The sequence below is a fragment of the Microcebus murinus genome, chromosome 8 (genome assembly GCF_040939455.1).
Source record: "Microcebus murinus isolate Inina chromosome 8, M.murinus_Inina_mat1.0, whole genome shotgun sequence".
In the NCBI taxonomy this organism is placed as follows: Eukaryota; Metazoa; Chordata; class Mammalia; order Primates; family Cheirogaleidae; genus Microcebus; species Microcebus murinus.
The window spans coordinates 52,007,283-52,023,250 of NC_134111.1; the positions used below are offsets into that span (position 1 = coordinate 52,007,283).

Sequence of the window (15,968 nt, forward strand, 5' to 3'; positions counted from 1 at the left end):
TTCGTTCTACTTCAAAATCTTGTTTTATTTATTAGATTAGGTTAACACTCCTTCCCTCTTTGGCATCCTTGATATTTTACTGTCATCCTGGGGGGAAATGCTCATGTTTTATGTGTGTTTTGCCAACTAAGAGACATCTCTGCCTGTTACCTTTAGGTGTAGTTGCCAAGGTTAAATTTAAGAGATGGAAACACTGTCCACAATATCCCTTTTATTAGAAATCTGACTCAAATAAGAATTAGTGTTCCAATTACTGTGATTATTATATTTTGTGTGATAAGTGTAGTTTTGCTTGGGGAAAGTGAAGTCTAAGCACTTGAACTAGATTTCGTGTGCACTAACTAAATTCTTAATCCTTTTGTGAGATACTAAGTTTACATCCCAATTCCAAAGCACGCACACTTGCCAACTATGCTCATAGGACCAGAAACACTGTATAGTTACTTGACTCTTAATTGTACAAAAGATCAAATTTCCAGGTAATTGACCTAAAAACCACAAACGTGCAAAAACAAGACTCAAAATTCTAATCCAAGAATAGGGTTGATCTCTTCCTATATTATAGTAAGTACTTTTGGTCTCATATTTAACCAGAAGAATCATTTTAAAAATTTAATAGTATAACTGGTATACTATTGTACACTTAACTTTTTAAAGGAAAATAAAAGAATAAGCTGATTGGGAGGATAGAAAAAGGGATGGGTGGCTTGAAGAGCAAAGCAGAGATGAAAACAAGTGGAGTGAGAGAGTGGAAGGGAAGTCACACTATTAATCACTTTTTGCTCTTACCTAGATATGTTAGCTAGAGGCTAGCTCTTTCCTAGAAAGGATATTTCAGGCATTTTCAGTGTTTTTCCAGGAGTGGAGATGTGTTTTATGGGTCTAAGTACACTATTTCTATGCCCCTTTTGCAAAGTGTTACTCCAACCCCCATAGAAAGCAAAGTCCTTGGCCACAGGAATTAAATTCTTAATCGATACCAATTGACAAATGACATAAAGAAATTGTCCATTTTTTTTTTTTTTTTTTGGTCCATAGATCCTTTTGACATGCAGAAAACACTTCTAATCTTTCTGAAAAAGAGAAAATACCTACCTGAACTATTTTGCTTTTAAGAGATACATATGGGGGAGGTGGTGGGGGCAAGGAAGAGAGGTTGATTAGTGCTTACAAACATACAGTTAGATAGAAGGAATAAGTTGATAGCACAGTAGGTTAACTATATTTAACAACAATATGTTGTAGATTTCAAAATAACTAGAAGATTTGAAATGTCCCCAACACAAAGAAATGATAAATGTTCAAAGTGATAGATAACCTAAGTACTCTGATTTGATCATTACACATAGTATGCATTTATCAATACCCCATGTATCCTACAAATATGTAAAAATATGTCTAGAAATACATATACCAAAAATATCACTCACTACTATAGTAAGATTCAGAGAACCCTCTTGGACCATACTTGAAAGAGTTATTGTCATGGAATATCTTAAAAAGATGGCTGGAAATTAAGATAGTCTCTTGAAAGAATACCCTTTCCTAGCTAATTTAGTACTGTAGTCAAAGCTTGAAATACAGTTTAATTAAAAGATACTTGTTTTCTTAGTAGAAGGTACCTCAATGGCACCTATGCTACATTTACATAGGAACCCAAAATTACAGTTGTGTAACAGAGCAGTACAATGCTGGATATTATTTACACTTCCTCCTTTCCAAAATGCTTTAAGGAAGCTCTGTGCTGACCACTGTTCACATCATAGTAGGAGATATGGATGTCACCTTATTTTTCTTTATCCTCAATTTCCTCACTTTTTAAAAAAATTTTGTATGTGTTTTTATAAGTTTTCTTAAATCCTTTGGAAATGTGATGAAGGTCAAAAGTCTCCAAGGTTCTATACACCTACTGGCATGAAATCTTTCACTCATCTTCAACCCTTTTCTTCCCTACAAAGAAAAGAGGCCACTAAATATTGTTTGATGTACATCTGCTAGAGGCTAGCCATTCTGTATTAAAAACAGTGAAAGCCCTGGTTAGGTGCACAACTGAAGGACTATGTCCTTTCCTTCATGTTCTCTACTTGTATATTTCTTCCCTCCTGAACATCTATCAAGTGAACCGTATGAAATTGTCAATATTCAACTGTTTTTTTTAATCTAAAAAGGTGGCAATTTTGTATAGTTCAACCTAAATCAATATTGCATGAGCATAACCTTTATTGCTATGATTGTGACCTTACTTTTCCCCACCCTACTAGATCTCTCTAACCTATTCACAGGATTTCAAGAATCTTTTTTTTTTTTTTTTTTTTTTTTTGAGACAGAGTCTCGCTTTGTTGCCCAGGCTAGAGTGAGTGCCGTGGCGTCAGCCTAGCTCACAGCAACCTCAAACTCCTGGGCTCAAGTGATCCTTCTGCCTCAGCCTCCCGGGTAGCTGGGACTACAGGCATGCACCACCATGCCCGGCTAAGGATTTCAAGAATCTTGATTTGTTCTACTCACATAATCACTATCACACTTCAGAAACATTCTATTTTACATTAACCAGGTATACTTAATCCCCTTCATATTTCATATCTTCCCTTTCTCAAAAAAATACCTCAAAAATCATATCTATTTTTTTCTTAATCTAACAAAAGGTAGAGGTAACATTTTTGAGCTTTTACTATGTGCCAAGTCCTTCACATCTTTATTTAATCCTCACAGCCCTGTGGGTAAGTATTACAGATTTATCATTTTACAGATGAGGAAACTGTAAAGATTATGGAACTCAGTGTCAGTTTCAAATAAGTGACAGAATTCAAACCCACATTCTTCAGTCTTGCCAATCGACATATCAAGTCTTTTTGAACGATCAGTTTAAAAGATTCAACTGTCCATTATGTGAAAAAATAAAAATAAATAAAAGATAAATAAAACAATAAAGCAATAAAATTGATATGTATTCATAAGGAAGATCATTAAAGCAAGTCTTTGAGCTCTTTGTGTTAGGGATCCTATACTTTGAATGCTGCAACCAATACTGACACATTGTAGATGTTTAATAATAAGCAGAAAGATTGTCAAAACAATCATCTTGTGGGAAAATGGATGATGAATGAAAAAGTTAACTAATAAATACTGTATAGTAAAATTTCTTTGACCTTATAATAGCTCATTTCTTTCAAAATTACCTTCCCCAAATGAGTCAGATACTTCTTTTCTTTTCTTTTTTTTAAATGTTTTGCTTTTTTAGGGATGGGGGTCTTGTTATGTTGCCCAGGCTCTTCTCAAACTCATGGCCTCAAGCAATCCTCCCACCTCAGCCTCTCAAGTAGCTGGGACTACAGGCATGAGCCACCGCACCTGGCTTTGACCCTGATTTTCATTCAAGCTCCACACCAACCATACCACTAAGGCCTGATATCTTTATAATTCAAGGAATTCCATTCTCTTTATCCAGGACATTGACATTCCTTGGTATTCTAAAATTTCTAATTATTGCAACACTCCTGAAGTTATCTTCATGTCAGTCCAAGAGGCTTAGTCCACTAACATTAGATTTCTGAGTTGTAGCAATTTTCCATAAAAAAAAAATGTTTTATTTATTTCTACCTTGTCAATAACCTGTCTTAGAAAAAGAATGCTCAAAATTATCTTAATCTTAAACTGGAAAACTTAAGAGGTGGCTTTACCTAACAAATAATAATAAATAAATAACCTGACCACAATAAGTAACAACCATTAAAGTGTGACACCCTTAAGCAATGAGTAACAACCTTCAGACTGGAGTATATTCATACTTTATTTCATGATTCAGTCTTTATCTTACGATAAAATTTGTTCCCTTTAATTATGTAACCCAGACTTATATAGCAACTAATCCCAAAAGAGACAAGCATACCCAAAGTCTAGCTAGAGAAGGTAAGAGGAAGAGGAATAAAATAAAGAATGACATCGCTGGGAGAAGACTGGATAAAACTGTAGAAAATACTGTAGACAGTTCTTACCTGTCTTTAAGGAATAGAATTTTTCCAATTTCCCCTAAAATGGCTGACATGCTGCACCATATAATCAATCCATTTCAACCTAAGAGCTGAAGTAAAAAATAAATGCAATTATATGCACATACACATATATAATAGACACATATGTATAAAAGATATAAATATACAAACATACAGTATAATCCACAATGAATTTATAAATTATGGATATAGTCATTAAATGAAATTTAAAATAAATGAAGAAAGAGATGATTGTCATCATGGATAAACCTCAAAAACAATATTAAGTGAAAAATGCGAGGATAAATGGTATAATACTATAATATTTATATAAAGCTTTAAAATGTACCAAATCATATTCTATACTATATGGATATATACATGTGTAGTAACACTATAATATCTTGCAAGGGAATGATAAATGCTTAATTTAAAATGGTGATTACCTTTGGTATGAAGAGAATGATATTTGAATGAGTTCCCATAGGCTTTGTTTATATTTGCAAGTTTTTCTTAAGCTAGGCTGAGTGTACTATTATTATTATATTCTCTATACTGCTCTCTTTGCCTGAAATACTATATAATCATTATTTTAAACTAAAAAAAAGAAAATTAACAAATGAGTCCATGATAGAAATACCGTAGTAAAATAAGTATGCCAGGCAACTGATTGACTGAAAGGGTGAAGGTAAGGGAGAGAATGATTCAAATATGACTAAGTTTTCCAGGTTTAGCAACTGAAATTTTTCATTTTACTTAATTTTAATTAGTGTCAATTTAAATCTGAATGGCCACATGTGGCTACTGGCTAGCATATTGGTCAGTGCAGCTTTAGTGTTTCTTTTCCTCCCTCCAGCCCCTAAATATGAACATTACTCCAGACTCAGTTTTTGATTCCTTCAGCTTTTCTTTAGAAGCTCATCCCCTAGAAACTCAACATTCTGCAACTTCAGCCCTCATCTCTAAACTCAATCCCAAATCCTATCTTTAGTTATCTCCTGTCACCAGAGTTCCATTCCATACCCTTAAGCACTGCAAATTCCTCTTGAACGTCTCACTCTCACCTCGCACTCAGAATGCTCATAACTTTCTGTACAGAACCAGCTCCACCTCCCTCTGACACTTCAGTGTGACAACGGTGCCATCGTTTCCTCAGAAGCCTCTGACACATTTCCTCCCTTCCCTCTCACGTAGGCTGCCACTTACCAGGTGCGGACAAGTTTTCCTGCAGAGTCTCTCTCAGCTACCTGTTCCCTGAAATCACAAAATTTATTAAACCTTGTTCTTCAAGACACTGTGTAGTCCCTGTTCTCAAGAAACAGATAATCCACTTAAGAAACAAAATATAAACATACACAAATGCAAATAATAGAGAAAAGAAATAACAGAGTCTAAAATACACCAGATGCATTATGAAAGGACTGCCCTCTGCATTCAGAAATCACTGGGGGTCAGTTAGCTCCTTCTGGAAGGGATCAAAGCATGCTTTGCCCTGGCCAACTTCTGCAGCCCTGGACGGGACCAGATGTTCCTGCTCCTTTCTGTTCCACGTGTATTAACACATTAATCTTCCTTTACTTGGCTCAAAAATTTTTAGTTATTCCCATGTATAATATCTCTCACAACTCTTCATGGTCACACAGTTAGTAGCTCTTACCCCTGAAAATTTACTCATTCTCTGCCAACAAATTTTCTTTCCCCTTCCCTGTGCTTGTGCAAATTCTAACAAGACTGTAAACTTCAGTTCTTGTTCTCATTTTAATCTCTTTCCATAAAACCATTGTTTCCAGCTATTGGTCATTCCCTCTCCTTTAACTTTCTATTAACCTTAGAATGTACCCTTTAATACTACACTTACTTAATTCATGATTTAGCATTGTCACCACAATTAGAATCATAAGCACTTTGGGCACAAGCATATCTTACTCTTCTGTATTTCTTAAGCAGTGATTTTCAAGGAAAGAGGTATATATATAGCTTGAAAACAAAATAGCTCTTTGTCCCATGGGGACTTTGTTTTAAAGCTATGACATGTAACTTATGTGAAGTTCAAATATTAAAGGAAAATGTGAGCTTTTAATACTTTATCAAAAGAGGCATGTTGTTTAATGAAAGAGGTCAACAAACAGTTCTACAGTATTGAGCAATAGAACACAATCAACAGGTATCTATTGAAGAATTGATTCATTTCAATAAGCCCTGAATTTGGATTCTTTTAGGATTAAGATTTCAGACTTATTTTAATGGAGAAACTGTTGATAATATGACTTGCTGATTATAAAGGGGCCACAAAACTGGTATTCACCAGCTGAACAAATCATCCAACACTTATAAGGAAATCTTTAAATGTTTTTATTATGAACCATTTGATATATATAAAATATGTACAATGTATATGTTATAAGACATAATAAATAATAAATTAAGTGATGAAGTCACCTAATTTAAGAGATTTCTGGAACTAAATAGACATCCATAATTTAAGGGTTCTATCCCCCTTCACAACAAATGACTTCATTTTTGTTCTTACTATATATATTTCAGTGAGTTATTTTATTAGTCTAGTATATCAAAAATATGCTATTTCTTTAAATGCTATAGTCAATATTCCTGTCTTACTCATAGCATTGGAATTAATTTGTTTCTAGCATGCTTATTTACTCATCTCATGAGTTTTTACTTTTTTACTCTATTTTGAACATTCTGATTTCACATTACTGTGAGATAATCTTTCTACTTCATATTTCCTGCACACTGAATTGAATAAGCCACTTATCTGCTTATGTTCCTAGTCTACTCAAGTCATTTTATTCCTTCTTTGTATTGACTGACCCTCCCTCTAGTTTTGTGTAACAAGCTTACTACATGTTCCTTCTTCCAAGTCATTGACATACAAAATGAATAAAATTGTTCCTAATATTGATCCCTGGAGCTTTGTAACCCATCCACTCCAAACTATTCCAGACTTTGATATCAAAGCCAATGTTTAATCTACTTAAGTAGTTCATCCCTGTACCATACTTATCTGACTTCCAGATTAGGTATTTGTATAGTGTTCTTTTCATGGTACTTTATCCTAAAGTCCAAGTAATCGGTTCACAGGTTCCCTTAGCTGATAGTTGTGATGAGAACCAGAAGTAATTTTACATCACTGAAGCAGATCAGATGAGAATCCATGTTGACTCTTTAAATTGAATCATAACTTTCTGATACTTCTGATTGTCGATTTCCTACAAAATTTACCAATGTCTTATTAAGTTAAATGTCATACTTCCAAATTTCCTGCTCAGGAGAAAAAGGGATATTTGGGGAACAATAATTTAATGAGGGTTTTACTTACTATAACTCAGGAGTCCCCAACCTTTTGGCACAGGGGACAGTATCATGGAAGACAATTTTTCTATGGATTGAGGGCTGGGGTTTGGGGGTGGGGGTTGTACAGCAGAGCTTTGAGGCCCTGACCCTAACATGCTGGTCCAAGGCCTAAAGGTAGTGAGTTATCTCAGTTGATTGTTCACAGTCATTAACAGATCAAACTTTGTTCTACTCTTCCCCACTTCTCACTACTGCATTTGACTAGTCTTTAAAAAAAAGATAGGCCGGGGAGAGGTGGCTCACGCCTATAATCCTAGCACTCTGGGAGGCCTAGGCCGGTGGATGGCTCAAGGTCAGGAGTTTGAAACCAGCCTGAGCAAGAGGGAGACCCCGTCTCTACTAAAAGTAGAAAGAAATTAATTGGCCAACTAAAAACATATAGAAAAAATTAGCTGGGCATGGTAGTACATGCCTGTAGTCCCAGCTACTCAGGAGGCTGAGGCAGAAGGATTGCTTGAGCCCAGGAGTTTGAGGTTGCTGTGATCTAGGCTGATGCCATGGCACTCTAGCATGGGCAACAAAGTGAGACTCTGCCTCAAAAAAAAAAGATAAAGTATTTCAAGTCATTTTCTCTTTATTGATGAATTCAAACATCTGTTTACAATTAAGAAGAAAATATTTGGCCAGAAAAAATCAAACAACCCCATCAAAAAATGGGCAAAGGACATGAACAGAAACTTTTCAAAAGAAGACAGAATAGGCCAGGTAAGGTGGCTCACGCCTGTAATCCTAGCACTCTAGGAGGCCGAGGAGGGCGGATAACTTGAGGTCAGGAGTTCGAAACCAGCCTGAGCAAGAGCAAGACCCATCTCTACTATAAATAGAAAGAAATTAATTGGCCAACTAATATATATAGAAAAAATTAGCCGGGCATGGTGGTGCATGCCTGTAGTCCCAGCTACTCGGGAGGCTGAGGCAGTAGGATTGCTTGAGTCCAGGAGTTTGAGGTTGCTGTGAGCTAGGCTGATGCCATGGCACTCACTCTTGCCTGGGCAACAAAGTGAAACTCTGTCTCAAAAAAAAGAAGAAGAAGAAGAAGAAGAAGAAGACAGGATAATGGAGATATCACTTAACTCCAGTGAGAATGGCCTTTATCAAAAAGTCACCAAACAATAAATGCTGGCGTGGTTGCGGAGAGAGAGGAACATTCCTATACTGCTGGTGGGACTGCAAACTAGTTCAACCTCTGTGGAAAGCAATATGGAGATACCTCAAAGCAATACAAGTAGATCTACCATTTGATCCAGCAATTCCACTATTGGGCATCTACCCAAAAGATCAAAAGTCACTTTATGAAACACTTGTACCCCCATAATATGCTAAAATAAAAAGAAGAAGAAGAAAATATTTGAATTACAATAGTAAAAATCTATTACAGTAGTCAAAATTCATAGAACTGTGTACCTACAAAGCGTGAGTTTTACCATGTATAAATTATACCTTAATTTTTTTAAATGCAAGAAAGAAATAGAGAGGATCTTTACTTAAAAGAAAAAAATGTAGTAGACTACTGAAAGTGAAACACTGTGAGAATAGCATAGAGGATGGCACAGGCCCCTGTACCTAGAGGGGTTTATCGTGGACTATTTAATTGTGAAAACTTTTTTGAGAAGGAGATAAAAATGTACGAATAAAGGCTTAGAAATTAATAGTTTGGAAGTAGGTAAAATTCATGGATAAAGCAGAATGGAAAAAAGTACAAACTTTTAAAAATTTATTTAATGTATGCTAAAAGTACATGCATGAAAAGGGCAAATGAATAAACCCACAGAGTTCTCCACAAACACATTATGTCTGAAAATATAACAGCAAGATACTGGAAAGAAGAGCAGTTTTATATTTGTACTTATCTGTTTTGCCCACTCAAAAGTAGAGACCAGCAGAAAATTTTGCACATAGAACTTCAGTAAATTTTTTTATAGATGGATATTTAGCTTCTCTTACCCCATTATGAGTCAACTGTCCCTAACTTGTTTTGTGTTGTTTTTAATGAATTTTTTTTTTTTTGAGACAGAGTCTCACTCTGTTGCCAGGGCTAGAGTGCCATGGTATCGGCCTAGCTCACAGCAACCTCAAACTCCTGGGCTCAAGCAATCCTTCTGCCTCAGCCTCCTGAGTAGCTGGGACTACAGGAATGTTGTGCCACCATGCCCGGCTAATTTTTTCTATATATTTTTAGTTGGCCAATTAATTTCTTTCTACTTTTAGTAGAGACGGGGTCTCACTCTTGCTCAGGCTGGTTTCGAACTCCTGACCTTGAGCGATCCACCGGCCTAGGCCTCCCAGAGTGCTAGGATTACAGGCGTGTGTGTTGTCTTTTAAATTTTAAAAAATATGGCTCTCTTTTATTTTAAGTTGTATTTCTTTGATTACTAGTGAGAGTGAGCATTTTATGTGATTCATGCCATTTGTATCATACTATGAATTTCTTGTTTATAACCTTTGTCCAATTTTTTATTAAGGCATTCATCATTTTCTTATTAATTTGAAAGTGCACATCAATGGCATTAAGCTTTTTCTCTCAATGTTTCAAATATTTTTTCCCAGTTTTTCATTTGCCATTTAATGATGTCTTGCTATTCAGAGGTGTGAGCCATTCTCATATGCTTTCTGCCTTTGGAAGCTGTCTGTGTTGTTTGGTTTGGTGTTGGTTCTGGACCCTGGTTGCTCCAGTCATCTCGCGTGAGGTTGTGAGCCTTCAAGCCCTGTGGCACAGGAGTCTCCTCACACATGACAGTGCTCTCCTTCCCAGCGAGGCAGTGCCCCATCCTCACAGCCCCAAGCTTTGGGAGACAAACAAGAAGTGAAAACAAATTCAAAAGCAGCTGCCCTGCAATAAATTACAAAGATAATGATAACCTTCAGTGACAACAACAACAAAAAGCCCATCTTTTAACACAATTCGGCTCCAAAACCTCAAAATAGTCTGTTTTAGTGGCTTTAGTGCAGCAGAAAGTAGGGGTTCCCAGCACAGGGTTTGCGCCTCCTTCCATGGAGTCCTCCCCTAAGGCTCCCGGCTGCCTCAGAAGGAGGAATAAGAGCCTGGGCCCCCCCTCCTGCTCACAGAGGCCAGGCTTTCTCTTCCTGTTTCTCCTTCTCCTTCACTCCATTTTAGGGCTTTAAAAATCATGACAATTTTATGACAGATGTCAAGACTGATAGTTATTAGAAAGAACTAGAAAGATTAGAAAAGCCTTCTTCTTCCTCTCTTTTTAACATAAAAACACTTAAGACAATGAAAGCTTTATATTCAATTTAAGTACAGAAAAAATAAATAAGAAAGAAACACTTAAGGCAAGAAGGAGAATTGGTTCACAGATGGTAAATACAGTTTGCTTTTTCTTTTTTTTGAGACAGAGTCTCACTCTGTTGCCCGGCCTAGAGTGCCGTGGCATCAGCCTAGCTCACAGCAATCTCAAACTCCTGGACTCAAGTGATCCTCCTGCCTCAGCCTCCCGAGTAGCTGCAAATACAGGCATGTGCCACCATGCCCGGCTAATATTTTTTTCTACATATTTTTAGTTGTCTAATTTATTTCTATTTTTAGTACAGACACAGTCTCATTCTTGCTCAAGCTGGTCTTGAACTCCTGACCTCAAGTGATCCTCTTGCCTCGGCCTCCCAGAATGCTAGGATTACAGGCGTGAGCCACCACGCCTAGCCAGTTTGCTTTTTTTTTAATTGACAAAAATTATATATATGGTGTACAAAACATGATGTTTTGAAATACGAATACATTGTGGAATGGCTAAATCAAGCTAATTAACATATGCATTACCTCACATGCTTATTTTTTTGTAGTGAGAACACTTAAAATCCACTCTCAGCAGTTTTCAAGGATACCATACATTGTTATTAAATATAGTCACCAATGGATCTCATATATATATATATATATATATGGAGAGAGAGAGAGAGAGAGAGAGAGAGAGAGAGAAAAAGAGAGGGAGTACAAGAGATATCTTGAATTTATTTCTCCAGTCTAACTGAAATTTTGTATCCTTCAACCAACATCTCCCCACCTCAATCTCCAGGTCACCACCATTCTACGCTGCTTCCAAAAATAGACTATTTTAGATTCCACATATAAGTGAGATCATGCAGTATTTATCCTTCTGTGTCTGGCTTATTTCACTTAATGTCTCCCATGTTCATCTATGTTGTCACAAATGACAGGATTTCCTTCTTTTATAAGGCTAAATAGTATTCCACTGTGTATAATATACCACATTTTCTTTATTGGGGGTACAGGCATGCACCACCACGCCTGGCTAATTTTTTATATTATTTTAGAGACAGGGCTTTGCTATGTTGCCCAGGCTGGTCTTGAACACCTCAGCCTCCCAAAGTGCTGGGATTACAGGCGTGAGCCATTGCACCTGGCCTCATCTTTTTGATAATAGCCATTCTGACAGGTATGAGCATAGTTTGCTTTTCTTTGAGGAATCAAGGGACCTCAAGAAGGTCTCCTCCTTACACATTCCCCAGAATATCTCTCTGCCACAAACTCATCATAAATGGTTTGTTTCTGAAGTTCCTGACCCAATACTCAGAGTGGGAATGTGTGAGTAAGTGTTAGAAATGTAATAATCCTTGGGAATTCCTGAGGTGTATGAAGTAGGTGTCTGTCCTCAAGTCTTTGGAGATGCAGATTGCCTGGCAGAAACAAAGGAGTACCTGTAGTTCTGCCTGGATTGCTCTTTCCCATTGAGAAAAGGGGTCTTGATGGAGAAAGAGCACACAGGGCCCTGATTAAGAAGGAGCAGACTATGGGGGGGTTCTGCTAAGGTCTCAAGCATGTGCTTCCTCCTGCCTACTGGGTAAATCCAGCTTTGGTCCTCAGGGAGCTACCGCACTGATATTAAAATAGTCAAAAGGATGTGGGGTACACCCCAACCTACTCACTGCTCCCAGAAGCTGGCCTAATTCTAATGCTACAAATCAGAACAACTCAACCTTCAGCCAGCAACCCCAGGTCACATCCCTGATTCCAAAAGGCTCCAGCCCAGGTCCTGTTCAATGAAGCTGTGTTATAGAAATATTTTTTTAACACTTGTAAGCTGCCTGTTTTCTAGAGCTTCCTTGTTGGTGACCTTATTTTGCCATCCAGTTTCAATGTTACTGCAGCATGGAAGGGGAGTGGGAGGGATGTCCTAGTCTGAGCCAAAGCTGGGCTCTGAGCCAGGATACAGATTCATCTGGGCATGTCTGCTGGGCTTGCCAGGAGTCTCTCGGCATGAGGGATTGAGGAGCTCATAGAAAATAACATCCTAAGGCAGTGGGTGTGGGAGGGGACACATCGCAGATATCAGGATCACCAGGAAATCTTTTAAAAAGTGTACCCTGAACAAGTACATCTCTCATTCTGATTGTGCGCGCGTGTGTGTTGTGCACACTCGCAAGGAGCCCTGCTTTTGCACCAAAATTGGCCCTCAAAGTTATGCAGATCAGCCTGCACCCAAGGCACTGAGAGCTTCAGAGAAAACAATGTGGCTCTGTACATCAGAGTTCCCAAGACTCTGGCACTGGGAGCCTGCTATGCTGGTCTGAACACCAATCGCTTCAGTACTTCAGGTACTGTCTGCATCAGCAATTCTTAAACTAGAAACCATGGACTCCTGGGAGTCCAAGAGTAGCCTGCAAGGGTCCATGAACTCCTGAAAACTGCATGCAATTTACTAAGTATATGTTTATTTTTCTACAAAGAGGTTCTATACGTTTTATCAGATTCTCAAAAGAGAATGTCATCCTCAAAAGAACTACTGCCCTGGCAACTGCCAAAAAAATACTGGGCCAAGCAGAGTTTGTAAGATGCTGCACATGCTACTATGGTTAACCTTGGCCAAAGCCAGAAAAATGCTGCTTTTTCAGTTAATGTAACTTATTTTTACCTTGAGGCATCAGTGACCTTGAAAACACTGGTTATGTGAAAACTATGAAATCCCACCCATGCTTCAAGCCCACTTTAAATGCTTTCACCTCCTCCCTAGCCAAAAATCATCACTCCCTTGCCGAAGCTTGTGTCCCTCTTCTGTAACACTTACCATTTTTTACCTAGTGTTTTAGATATGAGTGCATACATCATTTCTCTTCTACAAACTATAACCTTTGAGAGTGGGAATGATGTCTCATCCATCTTCTATCTTACAGTGTCCAACATAGAACATTTACTTACTGATCATTAGAACAAATCATAAATCCAATCTACCTGCCAGAACTTTTCACTCTCTCTACTAAAAACAACCTCATTTCCTTATAAATTATGCATATTATACATATTCCTTGTAACTTATATTGTCCTAGTCAATTGATTTTCTTATTTACACATCAGCCAGTAGTTGCTTGCCTTCTCTGTTTACCTGGCTGTAACCTGCTTAGAGGGCAAGGATCACATATAACCCAAACCATGTAAACCTAAATGCCTCTTGGGGAAGAACACACGGGGTTCGGCACCCTGGTGTGTGTGTCTCACAGCACAGATACGCCACGAGGAATTGTTTTGTGTGACACAGACACAGAACAGAGGTTGGCAGGGAAATAAAAAAGCAACTACTAATGTAGGAATTAAGCAAAAGAGATAAATCATCAGAGTATAGGGCTGGATTCTGAAGAGGAGACAAACCAAAAAGAGAGACGCCTGAACCTGTCAGGAGAAAGAGCCAACGGACAGCAGCCTGGCCTCAGGGGGTGTGCGTGGCTCAACAACAGTTCAGAGCTTTGCAATTGGCCCCGCGCAGGTCTTCCAAGAGCTGCCAGGTTTTTCTAACCCTATTACCCTATTTGGTTTGTTCCATTTTTGTGTCAGGCTTTTCTTGTGTTCAAAAAAACCCTATATGTAAGTTATTATATGTAACATGATGTTAATGAAATCATTTTACATCTTTCTGTTTACAAAGTGGAACACAGGCAGAGTATTTTTAAACTGATCTGAGCACATTCCTGATTATCAGAGCAACAAGGGCACAAAGACATGGTGGCTTTCTCCTTTTTCTACTTTGTGTCTCAGTTTACTGTTTACTTACACAGCCACTCACATGTTAACACACCCTTAGTTCTGTACAAAGTTTCCAGGAGACTGCGGGATCTTACTGACCATCTCCACTTACTGACTGAATTGTGTTACAGTGTGATTATTCTGAGGACGCTGGTTAACTGATGACGGGCAGAGTCATAAATTAAACCAACCATTCCACAGGCAAGGGTCAATGCAGGTTATAGATGGAAAGGCCACACCATTTAGTGGCTACATGGACAGTAGCTTAGCTAGTGATTCTAAATACACCACTACCACCCACAGCCCTGCTGGGGTGATTTTAGGGTGAATGCACGTAGATAAATTAGATAATCTCACATGGCTCATTGAGCTTATCACAAGTTTAAAGAGTTCATTTGTCATTCAACAAGCACATATTGAACACCTATGTGTGGGATCCATCACTAAACAGAATAAAAATCCTGCCTGTTAGGATGAAGTTCACATTCTAACAGAAACAAGTCCCACCTGGGCATCATCTGTCAATCCTTGTGGTAGTTTCACATTTTCTCTAGGTCTCAATTCTTGGAGGTTATTACCTTGTTCGTCCCTGATATTTGCATCTCTGGGTCGAAGACTGAGTTCGTTTTCAGCACCCTGGGTCTTTGGAGAGGCAAGATCTCTGCATTTCTGAGTCCCGGGTTCAACCCAATCCTCTCCCATGTGCATATGCAATGGTTAAAGAGGATACTTTTCTCACCACCTCAGCTGGGGCTTCTTAGGCTCTGGCCTTCAGGCTCTCCGACTGCTGAGAGAGACTTCTGGGACAGGGGCTGAGAAAATAGGAATGGGTCCAGCTTAATCCACTTACTTCCCCAAAGAGGAAACTGAGGCCAGAAAAGCAAAGTGACTTGCCAGTGCACACAAGAGGACTTGGATGTGTCCCTTGTCCCCTGGTCCCTTCCTCTCAGCCTAGTGCTTTTCTATCATGTTATAAATGACACACCCTATACGGTTAGACCCTATGGAACAGAGGCATAGCAGGACACATGGTCAGAGACAGCTCATATTGAGAATGACGACAGAGATTTCTTGTTAGGCTGGAAATCTCAAGTACCTTGGTATCACATCTTCTCTATCGCCCCAAACAGGATTAAACTAAGGCATAGGAACCGGTATCCAGTGTTCTGAAAGATACTGTGGCTATAGGCCAGGCTATAGTTAAGTTAGAATAAAATCTGTGTTCTGTAAACTAATCCATTTACATGTTTTTATAATTGTTTTCTCAGCTTATTAGGATACGCCAATTTTGAAAGGGGTCCAGTGTTGTCACAGCTGAGCTGGACTATGCTAAGAGGAAAGAATTTTTCTAGATCTCATTCAATATTGGGACCAGGAACAACAGCTGCCTGAGCCAACAGCACTGATGACTATGGGGCCAAGAAAACTGAAACCATAGGAAGCTTACCCTTGCTTCCCATCTGAGATTTTTCTCTCAAAGAACTCTGACAAAACTTAAAACTTTAATAAGAAACCATATGATCCAAGACACCCTATACATAATTCATTAGGTTTTAACAGTCCTTACCAACTAATCAATTAGCAGTTAAGCAAGAGCACGGGTTTGGTGT

At 38.3% G+C, this 15,968-nt stretch overlaps 1 long non-coding RNA gene across 1 annotated transcript in view; it reads right to left on the reverse strand.

Annotated features, from left to right (window-relative positions):
- Positions 1 to 9,571: 9,571 nt before the first annotated feature.
- The window catches only part of LOC105865066 (uncharacterized), a 45,798-nt gene continuing 39,401 nt past the window's right edge, over positions 9,572 to 15,968 (reverse strand). The window contains exon 4 of the long non-coding RNA XR_012920572.1: positions 9,572 to 10,147. This is a non-coding gene — a long non-coding RNA (uncharacterized LOC105865066). The remainder of the gene's footprint in view (positions 10,148 to 15,968) is intronic.